Source organism: Eriocheir sinensis, chromosome 3, assembly GCF_024679095.1.
Source record: "Eriocheir sinensis breed Jianghai 21 chromosome 3, ASM2467909v1, whole genome shotgun sequence".
Classification (NCBI taxonomy): Eukaryota; Metazoa; Arthropoda; class Malacostraca; order Decapoda; family Varunidae; genus Eriocheir; species Eriocheir sinensis.
In genome coordinates this window covers 4,564,214-4,572,151 of record NC_066511.1, presented here as the reverse complement: position 1 = coordinate 4,572,151, position 7,938 = coordinate 4,564,214, and positions in this window count along the sequence as shown.

Genomic DNA, 7,938 nt, shown 5'->3' with positions numbered 1-7,938 from the left:
GGCATTGAATGTCAACATAACCATATTTTTTAACATTCTTCTATAAACACTACGACGTGGTTTTATTAATGTACCATTTTTATTAATTACCATTCTGTTCAGTTTTCTGCATACACTGTAAAAAAAAAAAGGGTAAGATAAGGGTAAGAAAAGGGTAAACGTAGTGTCCCGAATAGCTTACCCTTTTGAGGGTAAATAAGAATGAAGTTTACCCTTTCAGAAGAAGGTAAATTAGATCTAGATTTACCCTTTCTTTAAAAAGGTAGAGTAGATCTAGGTTTACCCTTTCTCTAAAAGGGGAAAGTAGACCTCATATTTACCCACCTTGACGTACCTTTCTTGAAGGTAAAATAAAATGTTAATTTACCCTTCTTTCTTTTCCATACTTAAAGTTGCAGTTTATTTGACCACAGTCTTGATTCGCCACACTAATTTCAATGTAATCGTTTCCACCAAGCGAATCGAGCCAATTTAAATCATGACGATTCATGGCGATTCAGATTCACCGACTGATTTGGTCCCATTTTTTCATTAGTCACGGCGAGTCACCCGAAGAGTTAGCACCATGATAGTGGACGTCCTGATTAGTTTAGTGCAAGAACGACGTGTAATATAATTATGATCCTAGTGATACTATGCACCGAGATCGGCCGGGATGCCATAGCTGCTCTGTGGATCCAGTTAACTCCACCAACCTTTTGAATTGTTCTGTAGTCATCCTAAAGAATTCATAAAACTTTTCTGGATTATTTACCAAATCTGGGAACAGATGTACAAAGCTCCCAAATTCAGGTCTTTTAGTATTGATTTCATGGACCCAAACACTTTGCTGACGCCTACGCCTACGCTGCCTCAGACACAGCAACGCTGCTATATCAGCGACAGCGTATACGTCCATTCTCGTGAAAGCCAGGCTTGGTACTGCCTTTTTGAATGTTGATTCAGACTCATCTGAATCAATCAGTTGGAACGATGCTGATTCAAAATGAATCGAGTCAAATGATTCTTCATGAATTGAATCGATTCGATTCGCTTGGTGGAAACGCAGCCTAAGGCTATGCTCTGATTCATTTGTTGAGAGGAACGCAGGATGGCATTGTTATCCTTCTATAGTTCGATAGTGAGGCCTCATCTGGAACAGACCGTCCAGTTACCTTCCCGTAACTGCAACAGTATCGTATTACTATAGAAAGAATAGCAGTGAGCCACGAAGAACAACACAACAGACTTAACCTCTTTACGCTGGAAAAGACTACTTAAGACTTCATACATATATTCAAACACCTAAACATGTTCAGTAGCGTCGATCAATCAATGTTACTTAAAACATCATAACCGCAGACCTAGAAAGAAGGGGGAAAGTGTCAAGCGAGGCAATGCAATGTATGTATATATTGGCATGGGTAGGCGGTGGCTGAACAGATAGCAAGACGGCCCCGCGTTCAGGAGGACGCGAGTTCAATCCCCGACCGGTGCCACCAAGCTGGGATTTTTCAGCCGCCGCCGAGTGGCTTAAAACTACCCACATGCTGTCCAGAAGACCACCTATCAACCCGGACTCTAGATTCTAGGATTAAAGATGAGCTCCGGGAGGGCAGCATGAGCCAATGCAAGATGGCGCCACTATAAACACTCGCCTGCGCCAGAACGGGCTGGGCCGACCATCAGGACCCACCGGGAAGAAGCCTTGGACCGACCATCAGGATCCACCGGGAAGAAGCCTACCGGCGCAATAGGCCAAGACGTAAAAAGAAGAAAAAAATACATAACGCTGTCGTTATATTTACTATTATTCAACAAGCCGATCCTCTATCCCTATACTAGACAACTCAGTCACCTGGTATCTGGCAACTACGACTGCTACAACCCCGTAATAGTGGAAACTATTAACAAAAGTGCATAGAAAAGCAAAGTCAGGGGAAGAAAAGAACAGAAAAACACCTAATATCCATATCAGACCCTATGACATAACGTTTTTCGCAAATATCTTTCAAACGAAGACTCGGGTCATCATGGGACTTTGGCGCAGATTGTTTCACACACTCCGCTAATTTTTTGACGCCATTGTGCATTGCTAGAAGTGGTTAATTATGGGTTTACTCTTGACTGTGATGGCAAAACCTGAATGAGCTACTTACACATTCGAACAGGTGAGGCGTGACGTATTTGTGACGTGTATCCACCACCTACCTCCACCCCTGGCTTCCCCTACTCCCATCCCTCCCTCCTACCCTCCTCCTTCTCCCCCGCATTCTCTCTCTCCCCCCGCCCTCTTTCTTCCCCATACCTCCCTTCTCTCTCTCTCTCTCTCTCTCTCTCTCTCTCTCTCTCTCTCTCTCTCTCTCGGTGTACATGAGATGTGAAGCTATGCACACATATGACTTGTCTATAATGGCGGATAACTCGAAAGTATAATATGCTAAGTATGGTCTAGTGTTTTATGCACATGACCCTGATTCCTGTTCCAGCGTAACTGAATGTTGCTTAAGTGCTACATGAGGTTTGTTTGGCAATTATACACTCATTGAAAGTTGTACGAATATATGACCATCCTTCCCACAGGTTACGTTGAGCGTATGATGGGATGAAGTACGTAGCTGACGCTTAATCATTTATAGGAAATCGCGTAAGAGACGGAAAGGAAAAAGTGTGGAATTGAAGCGGGAATTCATTGCAGAGAAAAAAAACGTGAAACGAAATTGGAGAAATATATGAATAATTTATTTTGATATTAGGAAAAGACTGCCATACGATATGGGTTCATGTAAATATGTTAAAAAGTCATAGCATACAAAAATAGACAGCGAGTATATGATGGGTGGATTAATAATGTAAATAACTGACCACATAATGTTACTTTAATATTCATCACCATCGACAAACAGGTCATCCTCGTCATCACTGTTGATGCTGATGCAGACGGCATATAATTTATATTTATCTGCCATTAATTCAAGTCATACGTGTGCATGGATTCATATCTCGTGTACAGCGCAAGTGGAAGAGAGAGAGAGAGAGAGAGAGAGAGAGAGAGAGAGAGAGAGAGAGAGAGAGAGAGAGAGAGAGAGAGAGAGAGAGAGAGAGAGAGAGAGAGAGAGAGAGAGAGAAGGGAGGTATGGGGGATAAAAGAGGGGGGTGGAGGGGAGAGAGTGCGGGGGAGAAGGAGGAGGGTAAGAGGGAGGGATGGGAGTAGAGAAAGCCAGGGGTGGAGGTAGGTGGTGGATACACGTCACAAATACGTCACGCCTCACCTGTTCGAATGTGTAAGTGGCTCACGCAGGATTTGCCATCACAGTTAGGAGTAAACGCCATAATTAACCGCATCTGGCAATGCACAATAGCGTCAAAAATTAGCGGAGTGTGTGAAACAATCTGTGCCAAAGCCCCATGCTGATCCGAGTCTTCGTTTGAAAGATATTTGCGAAAAACGGTATGTCAAAGGGTCTGACATGGATTTTTTTTTTTTTTAGTAGGCGTAGAGTGAAATGTATAACTGTGCAATGTGAAGTGACTAGTGCATGGTGTCAAGTATAGAAGTGTTGAGAAGGAGGATTTAAGAAGTGCTACAAAGCTTTAAAGGTCAAAAGAAGAAGAAGAATGAACAAATGCGTGAACAAATGCGTGAATAAGTGAAAATAAGTGACTGTATTTTCTCAAAACAAGTAATCTGCCATTTGGATAGTTTACAATAGTCGTTAGTGCGAAAATTATCAACTATTTTAAAAGTTGCACCGAACACAATTTTGGGGTACGTAAACGATTGTTTTGTTTTGAAGGTCACAGATTGCTAAAGAAATAGATTGTCAAGAAGGCAGACAGCCTTGTTATTTGACTGCAGGATTTCTGTTGCTTGTCTTACCATGTTTCCTCCTCCTCCTCCTCCTCCTCCTCCTCCTTCTTCACCCCCCCCTCCTCCTCCTCCTCCTCCTTCTCCTTCTTCACCCCCCCCCTTCCTCCTCCTCTTCAGTTCAAGCATTGCCGTCTCGTTATTGAGAAGGCCTGACAGCTTGCTGGATTCTTTGGCGATGAATCATTCAAGTAAGGCCGAGTGTGTCCCGCGCTCCCCAACTAAAATGTTATTTTTTGTGTGTTTTAATGCATATTTTTGTGTTAAATATATTTTTTTTGTGATAAATAAAGGTTTCCCAGCATTGATATCTTATAAACATCGTCAAATTAGACATAAAACAGAGGAAATAAATAAGATATATTATAAGGAGAGGGATAAATATTCACATAAAAAAATCATATAAATACATTGACAGTCGTAACAGAGTAGAATCCTATTATTTTGATTTGTCACCGTTTCTAAATATCTCTTTGACATTCAAAACGCTCTCGTTACAATTACTATATTCAACAAGCCGATCCTCCATCCCTATACTAGGCAACCAGTCACCTGCTATCTGGCAACGTCTTCTTGTTCTTCTTCTTTTGACCAGTAACGCTTTGTATCGCTTCTTAGGTCCTCCTCTCGTTCCTCTTTTCTTATTATTCACACACGTTCCTTTTCAGTATTATGTAACTTTTATAACTGCAATAAAGTCACTTATTTTCACTTATTCACGCATTTGTTCATTCTTCTTCTTCTTTTGACCTTTAAAGCTTTGTTGCACTTCTTAAATCCTCCTTCTCAACACTTCTATACTGGACACCATGCACTACTATACATTTCAGCGGCAGACAAACGCTGTTTTTCGCAAATATCTCCTAAACGAATCTATGGATCAGTATGATATTTCAGCACACTACCTATAATACCCGGACCTAATTTATGGCTAACCTACCACATTACTATATGTCTTATGTGACGAGTTTACTTGTGAAAAATAACACAAACCCGACGAGTCATGTTGACGCATTCGAAGGAAAGTGTGCCCCCCCCCCAGCACCCTCCCAAACTATTCCTAGCCACAACTACTCCCCCTTCTCGCTCTCGTTATCCATCCTCTTCTACCACTAAATTCTCGCCTCCCTCATCACTCTTGTGTCCCTCCCTATTTCTCCCATCACTGTATTATATATTAGAATGTTATGTACGTGTATATGTATAGATAGTATGATTATTAACTAAGAGAATGGTACAGTTCCATGGAGGCAAGACGTATTTCACGTTGATAATTACTGTACAACAGCCTCGGGCTGGGGAAGGGGGATGGTGTGAGTAGGGGGGTGAAGAGGGCAACCAGGAGGGGGATACTGCGATATTGGAGTAGGGAAGGAGTGGTCTTTGGGTTGTTCGGGGCGTTGGTGGAGGGGCTAGAGGAGTACCCCACACTCGTCCGATTCTGTTTAACACCTTAGATATGATGACTGGATTAGGCTTAATATCACTCAGTAAGCTCCTAACATAACACATATTGCAACATGGTATATTAGCCATAAATTAGGTCCGGGTGTTAAAGGCAGTGTGTTGAAATATCATACTGATCCAATGATTCGTTTAGGAGATATTTGCGAAAAACAGCGTTTGTCCGCCGCTGAAATGTATAGTAGTCACTTCACAGTGCACACTTATACACTTCACCCTGAACCTAGGTGTTTTTCTGTTCTTTTATTCCCCTGACTTTGCTTTTCTATGCACTTTTGTTAATAGTTTCCACTATTACGTTGTTGTAGCAGTCTTAGTTGCCAGATACCAGTGACTGAGTTGTCTAGTATAGGGATGGAGGATCGGTTTGTTGATTAATAGTAAATGTAACGACAGCGTTATGTATGTCAAAAAGAGATGTTTATTTTCGGTGACAAATCAATTTAATAGGAGTACCCAGCTACGACTGTCAATGTATTTATATGATTTTTTATGTGAATATTTCTCCTTTTCCTTATGCTATATCTTATTTATTTCCTCTTTTTATGTCTAATTTCATGATGTTTATAAGATATTAATGTTGGAAAATCTTTATTTATCACAGAAAAAAATATATCTTCCACAAAGATATGCATTAAAACACAATAAAATAACATTTTAGTGGGAGAGCGCGGGACACTCTCGGCCCAACTTGGATGACTCATACTGTTATGCCGGACGTGTTACTTGGGTTCCGAGTCGCCGTTGGAGACTCCGTGGGAGGGAGATATGTAAATCACCTTGCACAGCTTCTGTAGTTTAATATTCCTCCTTAGTACGATTTACTCTGACTCTTCACTAACTACTAACTAACTATGACTTACTATGCCTGTGACTGACTCCTCTCGCCCTCTTCTCCTATCTCTGTCTTCTGCTCTCTGCCTCCTGCGCGTCTGTCTCCTGGTGCGCCTTGTCGTCGTCCGCTTCTTGGGATGTCCCTGGAACATCTGCCGAAGCCGGGAGGTTATCTCCCTCGGCTGAAAGGTCCAGAAGACCTATGTCGTCGTCGACCTCCTCTCGGTCCTGGACGTCCCTTGCGTTTTCGTCGGCTACTGGGTGTCTGTAATTGTTCCAGGTGTAGTTTCCCGGACCGTGGTACCTCCATAGCCGGTTGATGTGGACAACTTTCGGCTTGGTCCTTTCCGTTCTCCGGATTCGGTAAGTCACGTCGGAGAGGCGTTCTAGCACAGTATAAGGGCCTTCCCAGGGGTTATGTAACTTCGGAGACTGGCCTTTCTTCCTCTGCGGGTTGTAAAGCCAGACTTGGTCTCCTTCCTTGAAGTCAACGTGGCTTGCCCTCATATTGTAACCGCGCTTTATGGCCTCCCCGGAGAACTTCAGGGCACCACGGACTTGATGGTGTAGCTCTTCCAGTCGTTCCTCTAGCTGACGGGCAAAACTGGAGGCTTCCCTTGTGAGGCCTTCCTGTCAGTAGGTCCACCGGCAATCGCAGCTCACGTCCAAACATCAGCTTTGCCGGCGAATACCCCGTAGTCTTGTGGGCGGCAGACCTGTAGGCCATGGGGAGCGCAGGCAGCTTCTGATCCCATGAAGACAGGTCATTGTTGCACTGCTTGGCCAACTCCTGGCCCAACGTCCGATTAAACCTCTCCACCATTCCATCTGACTGTGGGTGCAGAGGGGTCGTCCGGGTCTTCTTGATACCCAGGAGCTTGCAGCACTCAGCAAGGACTGTTGACTCAAAATTCCTTCCCTGGTCGGAATGGAGCTCGTTAGGCACACCGAAGCGACAGAAGAACTCCTCCATCAATACCTTAGCGATGGTAGTAGCTTCCTGGTCAGGGATGGCGTAGGCCTCCGGCCACTTGGTGAAGTAATCTATTGCGACGCAGATGTACCTATTTCCGTTCGTCGTCAGAGGCAAGGGTCCTGCTATATCCACCGCCACCCGTTCCATTGAGGCTCCAACCTGGTATAGCTGCAATGGGGCACGGTGACGCTTCTTGGGGTCCTTCTTTGCACAGCACACTTCACACGCGTGACACCATTTTTCCACATCTTTCCTCATACCAATCCAGTAGAACCTTTGGCGCAGGAGACTCAGTGTCTTCTTTACCCCAAGGTGTCCGCTGGTGATGCTGTCGTGCATTTCTTTCAAGACGCCTTCCCGGGACTTCATAAGTAGCACCGTGGACCGGTAGTGGTCAAGACCATCATGAGAAACCCAGCGTCGCTGCAACACCCCGTTGTCCATTCGCAAAGTGTCCCACTGGGTCCAGTAATTCTTGGTGGTAGGGCTCTCTCTCGAGACTACCTCCCGCTCAGGTCGCGTTGACGACTGACTCAGCCACTCCATAATTGGTTGCAGGTCTCGGTCCTCGCGCTGCAGTTTTCCCAAGTCTTCCCATGGCACCTCTGCTGTCTGTTCCACTGTAGTGCGGCGGCACATATTCTGGATGGTTTCCCTCTGGAGGCAATGTTGACACTGAGGTAGGCAGGGGCGCCGGCTCAAGCTGTCCGCGTTACCGTGTGTTAGCCCAGATCGGTGCACAGTAGCGTAGTGATGCTGCGCTAGTTTACCTATCCAGTGAGTAAGCTGGCCCTCAGGGTTTTTTAATGACTTTAGC